Source organism: Pristis pectinata, chromosome 8, assembly GCF_009764475.1.
Source record: "Pristis pectinata isolate sPriPec2 chromosome 8, sPriPec2.1.pri, whole genome shotgun sequence".
Taxonomy (NCBI): domain Eukaryota; kingdom Metazoa; phylum Chordata; class Chondrichthyes; order Rhinopristiformes; family Pristidae; genus Pristis; species Pristis pectinata.
Window position 1 is genome coordinate 54257172 of NC_067412.1, and position 15040 is coordinate 54272211.

Consider the following 15040-nt stretch of genomic DNA (forward strand, 5'->3'; position numbering starts at 1 on the left):
AGCTTCCAATCAGATAATTTCTCCTTCTTAAAAATTACAGTGAATACGGTTCGACTCTCTCCTCATTGGACAAACCTCTCATTCTGGGATTCCACCTCATGAATCTCCATCGCCTGCTCCAAAGCCAAGGTTGTGTTGCCTGAGTTACTGAACACAGTGCTCGAGGTATGGTTTCACTAAAGGCTGTGCAAGTGCACCAAATTCTTTTCACGTTTGCTCCGGAATGACTCATCATATGGAGCAACCTACCAGTACCTTCTTAACTGCTTGTTTCACACGCACATTAACTTACTATGTTTCAGGTATAAGGACACCAAATACCTGTGAATATCAACTAAGTATGCTGTGTTACAGATGTGTATTCCACGCCAGAACATAGAACAGTACAGCACCGGAAAAGGCCCTTCGGCCCACGATTTTTGTCCCGACATAATGCCAATTTAAAATGCACATCGGTCGGCACATGGTCCATATACCTCCTTCCATACCTCTACAGGCAGCTGTCTATATGCTTCTTGAGCTTTGCTTTTGTATCTGCCTTCAACATTTCCAGTGACAGCGCATATCAGGCACCTCAGAGTTTTTGTGTAGATGTCCTTTAAAGTTCTCCTTTCTCGCCTTGAAGCTAGTGTTTGACTTTTACACCCTGGTAACAAAGATTATGATTAGCTACCCTATCACTGTGCCCTCCATAATTTTATGTACTTCTGCCAGGACGCCCCTAAGCCTCCGACGCTCCAGTTAAAACAATCTAAGTTTGTACAAACTCTCCTTATTTGTAATACTCTCTGATCTAGGCAACATCCTGGTGAACCTCTTCTGCGCTCTCTTCAAAGCCTCCACGCCCCTCCTATAATGCGGCGACCAGAACTGCAAGCATTACTCGAAAAATGGCCCAACCAAAGTTTTCTTCATCTGCAAAGTTACTTCCCGACTTTCACACGAATGAAAGCAAGTATGTCGTGCACCTTCGTTACCACTCTATCCACTTGTGTTGTCACTTTCATCGAGCTATGTACTTCAACCCGGGATCCTTCTGTACATTAATTCTCTTAAGGGTCCTGCATTTTACTGTCTATTTTGCTTTTGTACTTGATCTCCCAAAATGCAACAGCTCACAGTTCAGGATTAAACTCAATTTGGCATTTCTCTGCCCACATTTCCAACTGATCTATATTCTGCTGTAGATAACAGTGCTGTAGCTTCTTGGCTGGAAGTACAGATAACTATGGGGACATATCTGCAGCAGGTGTGTCGGCTGGTGATATGGCATTCATTGTATCCATTGCTCTCAGCCATTACTTGAAATCTTGTAAGGTGAATTGACTGAAGACTAGCCTCTGCGATAGTGGGGATCTCAGGGGGGAACCAACTTGGGCATTTCTGGCTAAACATGGCTGAAAATGCTGCAGCCTTGTCATACCTTGTGCCATGTAAACACTGTGAGAATAGGATTTTCGTGGAGCCTCCTCCTGTCGTTGGTTGTTTAATTTCCCAGCGTCATTCATGACTAAATGTACTCAGACTGCAAAGATAAAATTGTTCCATTGGTTCTGGGATTGCTTTGCTCTCTGTTGTCTGCCAGATTTTCTGCTTAGCACAAATATAATCCTGTATTGCAGCTTCACTACTGGGCACCATATGTATACGTACTCCTGATGCTATTACCAGTATGCCCTATGGACTCCTCGTGGTACCAGGTTCATAGTAATTAGGGAGTGAGGGGTATGCCGAGCCAAGAAGTTATAGACTGTGAAGCTACACGTTTATGCTTCCGCTGATGGTTCATAGTTGTCCAATTTTGTGCTGCTAGATCTTCGCTTACTATCCCGTTCAGCATGGTTGTAGCGACACACAAGAAAAACAGAGAATGTTGTTTGTGAGAAGACGAAATATTTTTTTTCTCGACGTGAACACTGCAGTGGTCAATTCTACCACTCCTGTCATGAGGAAGAGCATCTGCTACAAGTATGGTCTAGCCCACATGTAGGCTTATCGTTTACGTACGGCAGACCCAGTCAGCCAACAGTGTCCTTCGGTATTCAACCAGCTTGGTTTCTGATGGAGACACAAGAGACTACAAATGCTGGAATCTGGAGAAATAAACTGGTGGATGACCTCACTGAGCAACATCCGTGGGGGATAGGAATTGTCGAAGTTTCGGGTCGAGAACCTGTTTCCGGATGGAGAGTGGAGATGGAAGATAGCCAGTATACAGAGGAGAGTGGGAGGGGTGAGACAGGGGCCAGTAGGGTGGACGATTTCGTCTCCCACAGATGATGTTAGACCTGCTGAGTTTCTCTGGAAGTTTGATTCTTTTGGTCTGTGATGGTGCTCCCAAGGGATTGCTGTTCCCTGCACAGTATCTTAGTTGCTCAACTGCTTCTTCTAAGTGTTGTTCAACATGGAGGAGCCCTGATTCTTCGGCTGACGGAGGACAATGGATGGGAATCATTAGGGCGTTTCCTTGCAGGGATTGCGAAGGTGCAGTCTTGTCACATTGTCTTTCAGGTTTGATTACGTGAGTACGACTATGTCAGGCTATTGCTTGACTAGAATATGAGACATGTCTGCTCATTTTGACACCAGTCCCCAGATGTTAAGGAAGACTTGGCAAGTGAGTGAGAGTGTCCTGTCTTAACTCATTCCCTAAGTCGATGCCTGGTAACCCGACTAGATTTATTCCTTATCTCTTCGAAATACTATAACTGAATGGCTTGCAGGTAATTTTAAAGAACATTTGAGGTTGAGTCATATTTTCCTCCTTTGAAGGGCATTATGGAACCAAATGAGTTCTTACAACAATCCAGAGATTAGGTGGGCATTTTTTTTTTAGATTGTTATTCCTGCAGCCTTCAGTACAATTTGAATTTAGGTCTTTGAATTGTTCGTCCAGGTCCTTGGATTGCGGTCTGCTAACTTAACCACTTAGCCAGAACCATGCCCAGTGTTCTGAGATTTATAATGTTGCCAATATCGCCCTCGTGCCCCCTATCTCTGGACTACATTATGCGGGTCTTTCTCTAATAACCTGAGTGCTCTTTCCTGCACATGCGTGCGTGTGTGTACAAGTGAGAGAAAGAATGTGTTCTGCCTTTGAGTTTGCCTTAGTGTTATCAACATCCATATGCTGTGTCTTTAAGAGCGAAAGCCCTGCCTATTCACCGTTAAAAATCAGCATCATATAAACAGATGAATTAGGAGCAGAAGAAGGCCACTAGGCTCTTGAATTTACTTTGTCATTCAGTACGTTCATGTCTGCTCCAACTTGACCTCCTTCATTAAACAAAATGTGAATTTACGATATTCATATAATTCGTGAGGAAGAGAGTTCCAAAGACTCGTCACTCTCGAGAAAAAGGTAATATCACCTACACTGTGTCTTTCATGAGAAAACATGTTATGCAATTATCCCCAGTTCGAGTTTTACCCTCTAGAAGAAACATATTATCCATATCCACCATGCAAAGACACCTCACTATCTTCCTATGTTTCAATCAAGGACCTTCTCACTCTTCTGAACTCCTTGGGTTAAGAGCCAAGCCTGTCCGATATTTCCTCACAGCAACCCACCCATTCGAGGTGTTAGTAAACCTTCTCTGATATGCTTGCAACGCTTTCACGCCCTTCCATAAACAGAGACCAATGCTGTACACAATACTTGAAATGAGGTCCCATCAAAGGAGACACACAAGACTGTGGATGTTGGCATATGAAGCAACAAACAACCTGTTGGAGGAACTCAGCGGGTCAAGCAGCATCTGGAGGATGGAGGAATTGTGGAAAATCGGTTCTGATGAAGGGTTTCAGGCCGAAACGTCGAAAATGTCTTTCCTCCCCCAGATAAAGCTCGACCCGCTGAGTTCCTCTAGCAGATATTTTGATGCGATCCCAACAATAGCCCAAAGAACCGAAGCATAACCTCCTTACATTTGTACTCAGCATCTGTCCACGATATTATTGATAGGAGTGACTGCCATACAGTGCTTGTGAAATGAAATCCCGTCCTCCTAGTGAAAATACATTTCATCTTGTGGTGTGGCACCCCACTCGACTAAATGGGGCAGATTGCAAACAGATCTCGCAACTCGTGACTGGGCAGCCATGAGGCGCTGCGGGCCATTGGTAGCAGCAAAATTGTAATCAGTCACATACTACAATGTCTTGGCCGGGCATATTCCACGCTTCATCACCACCATCAAGCCAGGGAACTCTGTTTCAATGGACAGCGCAGGAGGGTATGCCTGGAAGAGCATATCTCTGAATAAGTCACCAACCTGGTGAAGCTGCATGACTGGTTGCTTCCATGCCAGCAACATAAATGACATGTAATTGATAGAGTTGATAGATCCCACACCGAACATATCAGATATGAGCTCTGCAACCGTCCACATCCAGTCCTGAAGATGGCGCATAATTAGCGCATTGAAGGAGGAGTTCCACATATATCCCCATTCTCAACCACGGGAGAACCCGGCACATCAGCGCAAAAGAGAAAGCCAAAGTACTTGAAAGAACTTTAAGTCATAAGTCCCTAGCAGATCATTCAGATCCATAATAGAATCATACCAAGCACAAAGGAAGATGGAAGTGGTCGTTATAGGTCAAACATATCAGCCACAGGACATATATGCAGGAGTTCCACAAAGAAGTGACCTAGTCCCAACCTTATTTAGCTGCTTCAACAGTGACCTTGCCTTAATTTCAAGGTCAGAAGTAGGGATGTTCAGCAGCATTCATGACTGCGCAAATAATGAATCAGTCCACATCCAAATGAAGCAAGACGTGGATCATATCCAGGCCTGGGCTGATAGGTGGTAAAATAACATTCGCACCACTCAAATGCCAGGAAATGTCGATATTTTAAAAAATCCAGTTTTCGCTCATGTCATTCAATAGCATTACCATCACTAAATCCCCTACTATCAAAATCATAGAGGTTTACCGTTGACGAAAAACTGAATTAGGGTAGCCATATATACAATGTGCGTGCAAGAGTAGGTCGGGGCTAGAAATCCTGCGACGAGTAACACGCCTCCTACTTCCTCAAAGCCTGTTCACCAGTTTCAAGTCTCATTTCAGAGGTGTGATGGAATAGTCTCCACTTGCCTGGATGAGTGAAGCTTCAACAACACTTAGGAGGTTCTACACCATACAGTCACGCCATTCATTACCATTCACCCACTCCACCAGTGACGCACGTAAGCAGCATTTTGCACCATCTACAGGATGCACGGCAACAACTTACCAAGAGTCCTTCGATAGAAACTTCGAAAGCCACCACCTCTACCAGCTAAAAGGACAAAAGCAATGGAAAACCACCACCTGGAATTTGCCCTCCAGGTCACACACCATTCTGACTTGGAAATATGTCGAGTTCTTTCGGCATCGCTGCGTCGAAACTTGGAACTAGGTCCTGAGCAGTGTACCCAGACCTCAAGAACTGCAAGAAGGCAGCTCACCACCACCTTCTTCATAGCAATTGGAGACGGGCAATGAAATACTGATCCAGCTTGCGAAGCCGACATCCCTTGAATGAACAAAAATAGACTCATCTCGTATTAATGATTAGTTGAATAGAATTTTGGATATTTCCGCCCAGGCATGCGCCGCCAGCGAAATAACACGTTGTTTTTCACCGTAAGCATGGGAGCATTGTCATACAGTCTGTTGCAACCATTATTGTGATCATTTCAGAAGGATCCCATCCGACACCGTCACACACACACACACACACACACACACACACACACACACACACACACACACACACACAGAGTGACCTTTTGTGCTCTGAATATAGCTTTGGAAAATCATATTGTCACTTCCAATTCTCACGTTCAACTTCCTCAATAACAAACCAGGATATTCTCCTCAGAATTGATTAGATATGACTGCCGGTATTTTCCATTCCCTCTCTCTTTCCTTCACTGAATAACCATATCATATTTGCTACTTTCCTCTGCACATTCCCTGAATTCCAGGAGACCATAGCTGCTGCATTGCCGTCTGCAGTGAGCTCACTGAGATATTGCCATCAGTGTGATCTTCGGACCTTCAGATCCGCACATTTCTCCAGTACTGCTTTTCTCCGCTAAGATTCATGCTTTTCAGCTCCTCATGTTGACCTGCCCCTGGCCCACTTCATTTCATGGCGAACTGAGTTCCGCTGTGAGGGCGGAAAGTAAATGTTTATACAACATCCCCGTCTCTTCGTTGTTCCCGGTTATAGTTTATAATTATGGAATTTGTTCATTTTAGAAGGCTGTAACCTGCCCGCTCGGATATAGGTCGGATATACACTCCAAAGCCAGCAGGAAAGCTCTCGTATACGCACATGGAGACGGAGCAGTACCATTGGACAGTGGTAATGTGAATGACAAGTAACTTCCCGTGGTCCTGGTCACTCACTGAAAATTACCAAGATGTTATTGTCGAGGAAATCTCACATAGCCTCATTTCTTTACACGCTCTCCAAAATCCAGAAATTGAGGCAGATTTGTGGGGAAATAATGGATTGTCACAGTGATTGCTGACAATATCCCCACTCTGCAAAATCTCTGCCGTTGTGATGATCGCTCATATTCTCATCACTCTTCCCCAAAGGACACCTTTCAATGGTTTGATATCTACTAGAAAATCTCAAGTTGTCTGGTGCATTCTTTGCTTTCTGCATTCTATTAACCAAAAATAACAGTAATATTGGCATTTACCACATTTCTATTATCAGACTATGTTCACGCATTCTTCCTGAATGCTAAATTTTCTCCCTTTCTATCACATTCTGTTTAATATTTCTGACATTGCTCCACTGTTCCATGACCTTGAATCCTCATTTTAGATTGAACCTTCCGCTCCCCATTGACCCATCAACCATGCTGCCCCTATTAGTTCCACCGACCGCAGCAACGCTGTTTCCCAGTTCATGCCAGAATAGATGTAAGAGAGAAATTTTCAGTGGAAGACCATCAACGTGAAATATTAAACCTGTTTGTCTCTCCACAATTGCTGCCGGACCTGGTGAGCATTTCTGTCATTCTCTGTCTTTGCCTCAGTGTCTGTTTTTTTATTATCAGAGCTTTCAATAAACATTTACTTTGGCACCTAAACCGTATTTCATCAAACTATGACCACCATCGTTCAAACACCAACGAGCATTCCCTCTGCTCCCATCTTCTGCATTGCCTTCATTTTCCCCTGTTACAACAGAGGGAATTCCCAACGCTGTTGAAAGGTAGGGCTACGCAGGAAGAACAACGTCAGCCTTAGAGATGACCTTTTGCAACATGGGCTACAATACATATTTTTGCAACGTACCTTCTCACCACGAATTGCAGCAGTCTGGGATGCTTGCTGACAACAGCAAAGCATTTAAAGGACTGTAGGGGTAGTGAATTACTGTCAGATACCCTCGCATTAGGAAAACGACCCCTACACTCGATTAAAGAACCTTTGGGTCATCGCTGTTGATCCATCATCGAATTCTGTTACAAGTCTACCTGGTCTTATTTTGAGGGAGCCGTCTAAAAGGCAAATACTGTGTTTGTTTCTCTCAATGTACGACCAAACCCTTGGTAGCACCTGGTTGAGGTGGGGTCTAGAACAGCAGCAATTACACTGACTTCCTCCATCGGTGTGTGTGCATATATATATACACACACACACGACTGGCGACGGATACAACGTGATATAGATCAGTTGCAGGTGTGAGCAGCGAAATGGCAGATGGAGTTTAACCCGGTTAAATGTGAGGTGTTGCACCTTTGTGGGACTAATGTCAAGAGGCAGTGCACCCTAAAGGTGAAGACCCTTAATAGTATTGAAGAGCAAAGAGACCTTCGGATTCAAATCCATGGCTTACAGGTAGATAAAGTGGTAAAGAAGGCTTATGGAATGCTTGCTTTCGTTAATCAAGGCATTGCCTACAGGAGTCAAGAAGTTATGATGCTTCTCTGTATAACTCTGTTTAGGCCGCATTTAGAGTATTGTGTACAATTCTGGTCACCTCACTGCAGGAAGGATGTCGAGGCTTTAGAGAGGATACAGAGGAGGTTTACTAATATTCCACCTGGATTAGAGGGCATGTGCTATCAGGAGAGGCTGGACAAACTTGGGCTCTTTTATCTTGAGCGGCGGAAGCTGAGGGTGATCTGTTGGAAGCGTATAAAATTTTGAGCAGCTTAGATAGGGTGGACAAACAATATCTTGTCCCATTATTGAGGGATGCATTTAAGGTGAGAGGGCGTAGGATCAGAACAGACGTCAGGGCCACGTTTTTTACCCAGAGATTGGTGGATGCCGGGAATGCGGTAACTGATTGGGTTGTGGAAGCAAATTCATTGGGGCCTTTTAAGTGGGGCTTGGATGGCCACATGAATGAGAGGAAAATTGAGGGAGATAGAATTTCTGCAGGTAGAAGGAATTAGCTATGTTGGCACAACATTGTGGGCCGAAAGGCCTGTTCTGTGCTGTACTGTTTTATGTTCTGTGTTCACACTGCAGAGGACTATTGAATCGTCCCCACTGCGATGCTTCATGTAACCTCTCCCCCCGCTTTGTTTTGTAGCAGTCTCGAGACAATTATTTTCTCTATCCCGTCTTCAATAGCGCAATGACCCATCGTCCTCCTCTAAAATCCAAAAGACCACTCCCACTTCAGCCACGTCCTGACCCTAATTCTGCCCAGGAAATCTGTGGATTCACACCAGATGAGCTGTGAGAGGTTACTTATAACAATTTCTTTTCCTGCTATATTCACTTTAACCTAATCTCCAATAAGATAATGTTCCAATAACTATCCCACTCCTTTCCTGGATTATTTGTTGTTTTATTTTAATATTAGTTGGCGCTTGGTGGTAAGTGAGGACTCTATTGAACTGTTTCTGTGCTGTATCTCTAATGGCTCTATGACTATGAGTGTATTTGATTAAATGGATTGTCTGTCAGGAGAAGGTAGAATTAACAGGAAGACATTGAGTGTCGAGGGTGAACAGGGGTGGATCTTCGAGAGTACGTCCACATTTCCTTCACACAAATAGGACCGATCTATAAAGTGGTTAAAAATGAAAACAGGATGCTTTACTGCATTATCGAAGGATTGTGGAAGAGTTGGGGAGATGCAGGAACCATACACAACACCGTTAGACCACACATTGAATACTGTGCACAGTTCTGACATCAAATTGCAGGAAAGATGTGATTCCACTGCAGAGAATACAACGGAGATGTACAGGTACGTTGCTGAAACTGGAAAATTGTGGAAATAAAGAAAGATTAGGTAGGCGGGGGTTGTCCTGTTTGGAGCATCAGAGGCAGAGGGGAGACTTAAGTGAGGTGGATAGAATTATGAGGGAGCAAGGTGTAATACATTGTCTTCAGCAAAGTGCTCACATAACAGGCGACGGAGGTTTATGGCAGAGATTCGTGGAAAGATGAGAGGAGAGATCAGGTAATATTTCACCCAGAGGATCTGGAACTCACGACCGGAAAGGAGGAGAAGCACAAACACTGATTACCGGTAACCAGTACGTGGGAGTGTACTTGAAATGCTGTGACCTGCAGGGCTACGGACCCGTTGCTGGAATGTCGCATAAAGACAGGGGCTCATTAACGTCCAGTACATACATCATGGGCTGTGTGACATAAACTTTAAACCATTGTGCTAATCCTCCTTGGATCCTGTAAGCCTTTACCTACTCGATCTGTTGCCGTGGTGGACCTTGTTAAACCCTTGCTAAAGTCTGTGGGGACTGCATCAAAAATTGACCCTCCTTGTTACGTCCTAAAGGAATACAAACGTGTTAATCAGATACGAGTTTCCCTCAACAAATCCAAGCTATCTGTCTTGATCTCTCCGTGTTTTATGACATGGGTTTATGTTGTCCAAAATAATTCGTAATTCCAGTAGTTACCCCTTCTGTTCTGCCACACAACAGTATGATGCTGGGTTTTCCTCCTCCTCTGTCAACATTCCTGTAGCCGGCGAGACAAAATTTTCCGACCTTTGACCTATGGTAACTTGAACAAAGTGGGTCCAGAGAGAAGAATGTGAACTGTGTGTGAGTGAGAGTTTTCCAGTCTCTGCGTCAGCTTGAGCTAGATGCCATTGTAAGACGTGTGGGAGATGTCAGGAGCCATTAACTCTTTCACGTGTCTTTAGCAGTGCGTGCATCTGCCCAGCGTGTGAGGGAAGTGGTGCCTTATCCAAGATTACTCAGGTCTTTGGCCAATGTTCAGTTGGAGAATGGACACGAGAGGAACAGAGACTGAAGGATTTTGAGGGCACAATTTACCATAGTGCTGGGTGCTAAGAGGAATATCCTGGCTACTTGGCCATCCTTAATGATGGACTTTTATATTGCATCGCCCTGCACTTAGATGAGACTATTCCACTCTTGATGTTGTATAGTGTGTCTTATCAAGAGACATGAACTCCTTTCTGACTCATTCTCATCCTCGTCGCTCGCTCCTACCGCTCTTCCTCCTGGTATCTTCACCCTCTAGAGACTTATCACCTGGCTGGCCTTCCCTAGGCAAGGGATGTGGCCATTTGTTAGCCAGGTTATGGAGAATGCAGGAGACTGCAACAAAGCCTCCAAAATATTGATTGGTATTCCCTTAATGCTAGAGGCTTAGATGGGGCAGAATGTGTTAGGTTTATCCAGGAGGGGAAGTTGACACGGGATATACTGATCTAATCAAGGAAGGGGCCACACTAGACTTTGCATTGGGAAATGTGCCTGTCAGGTGATCACAGTTTCAGTGGGAGGACATCATGGAAATACTGATCATAACTACGTAAGTTTTCAGATTGGAACAGGCTAGACCTCGGGCGAAGTGTTAAACTGGGGAAAGGCCACATGTAACAGTACTAGTCAGGAGATGGAGCAAATAGTTAGTGGAGAAGTCCACATCTGACATGTTTAAATGCAGCTGGTCAGAATATAGGACCAACATGTTCCTGATAAGAAGAAAGAAAAGGATGGCAAGGTTCAGGATTTTTGGATGACGAGAATTGTTCCAAATTAAGTCAAAACAGAAAAAAAATGAAGCATATGTGAGGTTTAGGAGGCTGAAGTCGGACAAGGCTTATGAAGAATAAATAAAATCCAAAGAGAAAACGGGTAATCAGGAGCCATGAAATATCTTTGGTGATTAGGACAACTGAGAATAGAATCCCAATGCAGTTGATGTCTGCCTGTACCTTGGGGAGGCCAGTCTTGTTATAAGTCCACCTTGAATATAATCTTGCCTCCTCCTCGCTGAAATAAATGTCGTTCCCAACCACTACTCACCCCCTTGAGCGAAGAGCTCGGAGGCTGGAGTGTAGTATTGAGAAAGGTCAATCATTCACCTTTAACTTAATATGAAAAACTGTCCTGTAGATAGTGGAGTCATAGAGCAATACAGCAGGAATGCAGGCCATTCGGCCCAACCAATTCTAGTTGACCATGGTGCCCAACCAGCTACCCCGTCAATGTTCTACGTTCGGACTATATCCCTCTAAGCCCTGCGCCCCCCCCCCCCCCGCCCAGTTACCTATCCATGTGCTTCCTAAATGATACTATTGTACCTCCCTCAACCACTTACTCAGGCAGATCTTTCTATACAATTACCGTCCTCTGCGTGACAAAGTTGCCACTCCAGTCCCTTTTAAATCTTACCTCTCTCGTTCAAAGTCTATGCCCCCTAGTTTTTGACTCCCAAAACCTGGGGAAAAGACTTGTAGCCATCCAACTTATCTATGCGTTTCATAATTTTAAACACTTCTATAAGGTCACCCCTCATTCTCGTACGTTCCAAGGAAATAAGACGTAGACTGGCCAACCTCTCCTTATAACTCAGGCCCTCTAGTCCTCGGAAACTTTTTTCTGCATTCCTTGCAATTTCACCATGTTTTACTATAACAGGGTGATCAAACCTGTACACTGTGCGCCAAGTGTGGCCTCACCAATGACTTATACAACTGTAACATGCTGTCTCAACCCCGGTACCCAATGCCCTGACTGATGAAGCTCGGCGTGTTAAACACATTTTTCACCACTATTTCACCCTAACTACGACGCCGTTTTAAAGGAACTATGCACTTGTACTCCTAAGTCCCTCTGTCCCATTCCATTCCCGAGTGCTCTGCCATTCATACACTGGTCTGACTTTCTAAATTGCATCACCTCCCACTTATCTGTATTTAAATCCATTCACTACTCTTCCGCCCATTTCCTAACTAATCAAGCCCCCCCCCAGTATTCTAGGATAACATTCTTCACTATCAACAACACCTCATAATTTAATATCATCCACAAACTTATTGATCAACACTTGTGCATTCACATCCAAATTATTTGGTGAGACATTTTGAAATTACGTTATCAAAAAATTGTTGCGTGTCCATGTATCTGAAACAAGGGAACTTTACGTCGCTGCAGCAAGAAATTGAAAAGGTAACTGGTAGGTCGCCCATTATTGCATGTGAATTGCACTGAAGGATAAATAACTTATGCTGCAATTTGACAGGGTTTGATACAACCATATTTTGAGCGTTGTGTTCAATTCGGGCCTTCACAGCTCAGGCATAAGATTTCTGGCTGAAAGGTAGGCAACGGAGATTCATTAGGTGTATTCCCTTGATGAGTGGGCTGTTCCATGAGGAGAGAGTGAGAACATATTTACTGGAATTTAGATGAATGAGAATTTGTTGATTCTGTTGTCAGCAGAAAAGCTTATGAACCTGCAGTGTTCTGATTGTGTGACCATTGGCAAATTGTTCAGATCAGGACCAGCTCTGCACAAATGCAGAAGTATATGGACAAATATCCCCTGCTGTCAGCAGTAAGAAATGTGGTCTCAATAAGTTTCCTGTGCAATTATGCTAGCTAACTATGTGTTTCACGATAGTACAACATGATGGGAAATTGAATGGCTCACTGTTCACACACACAATGGTCACGTACTTCTGTGGTTTTAGAGTTTAAATAACGAGAGCATGAGACCTGCAGCGAGCTTAACACCGGGAAGACAGGCCTGAATCAGCGTTTTCCTTCGTTCTCTACTAGGTGACGTTAACTTGCTTTTGTCGATGGAACGCGGTATGTTATCAAACTCAGTTCTGGAGTGGATTGTTCCAGATTGTATAGCTGAAGTTTCAGGCAGTTCAGTTCGGGCTTTCACCGGGAATAGGATTGGCACTGGTGGGGAATCATTTGCAGGAATGTGAGGAATGAGTGGTGCTGGGATTGATGGGATTGCTCCACAGAGTAATGGCAGGGGAGCTATGTGCTGAATGGCCTCCCTCTGTACTGTAACATTACCAAGATTTGCTGAAGTGAATAAATTATTTTTGTGTTTAAGTATGACATCACCTAACGATAACTAATTTCTTATCGTATTCCTTTTAATGTGTCTGAAACTTAAGAGTGTGAAGTCTCTCGGGTGAAGATTGCAGCCGTTTATTCATTTGCAAGCTTGTTATCTTAAGGCACAATGATTTCACATCAAGGCAGGTGAATCATTAGCACAGACTGAATTACAAGGGTGGGATCTCATCATAATTACCAGGGCAAACTCGTATAACGACGATAGATGAGCGGTAAATATTCCAAGATACTCCAGCATTAGAAGGCGAAGTGGCAATGGACAAGGATTCAGATAGTTATGATTTAAAGGAATGGGATAAAGGCAGTAGAAAGGAAGGAACTCAGATCAGAGGTAGCTTCAGTTATCGTGGAATTAAGAAACAGCGAGAAATCGAAAACAGATGTGGGAAATGTCTACTACCCTGCACGGTATTGGTAACATAGGGCAGGGTAGAAAACGAAAGATTAAATTGTCATGCTACAAGTGCCGACAAATAATCATGGAGTATCTTAATCTGCACAAAGACAAACCGGTCATTCGGAAGAAAATAACTCAGTGGGCAATACAAAGCCCACCAATTCAGTGGCAGGATTAACAGGTGTAGGGGAATGCTCCAAAATCAATGCTATGAGAGGATTTTGGAACATAAGAGGGTAGCTAAAGTTGGGACCACAGAAATTACAATGGACCCTGCTTTATATTCTTACATTCCAACCAGCACCGTGTTTGCTCTGGGACCTGCCGAGAATTGTAATAAAATAATTCCTAGTATGTACGTACCCGACCGAAATATCTTTGTTTAAAAAAACGATAAATCAGATCCTTCCACTGTCATCCACATAAACTAAGGAATTTGATCAAGACAGCACGGTGAGCATGGTTTACATGGATTTTAGAAAATATTTTGTCAAAATCCCGCACGGTAGCATTTCTGGAAGATTAGGGTACATGAGATCCAAGATCCAAGATACGTTGGCAAATTGGATTCAAAATTGGCTTGATAATAGGGCAGACAGTAGAGGTTCAAGGTGGATTTCTGACTGGAAGACTGCAATAAGTGTTGTACCGCAAGGATCAATGTTGGGAACATTGTTGTTTGTCATGTGTACAAATAAATTGGATGAGAAGGCTGCTGGACAGAATAGTAATTTACTGAATAGTAGATAGCAAAGAGTTGTGAAAATATACCGAAGGAGATAGGTCACTTGGATATATGGGGCGGAGGGGGGCGGTGGATGGAAACGGTGACGGGTGGATTCAATACAAGTGCGAGATAATGCGTTTTGGGACGGCAAGTGCGAGAAGGATACATTCAGTAAATGACAGGGCATCAGGGCTATTAATGTACAGTGGGAACTCGGGGTGAAAGTTCATAGTTGCCTAGAAAAGGCGATATGGGTAGAAAAGGTGGTGAAATACGAACTCTGCATACTTGTATTTACAGACCGAGGCACTGAGAAGTGTTAGGAAATCATGTTGCATGTTTGTGAAACATTGATCAGACTGAACTTGGAGTATTGTATGCAGTTAAGGTTGCCACATTTCAAGAAAGATGTGGGAGCATCTTTAGGAAAAGTGTAGAAGAGGTTGGTCGGGAAGTTGCGTGGAATGGAAAACTTATACGGAGAGATGGATCGGCTCTGCTTATTCTTACTGGATCATAGGAGGTTGAGGGGTGACTTTATAG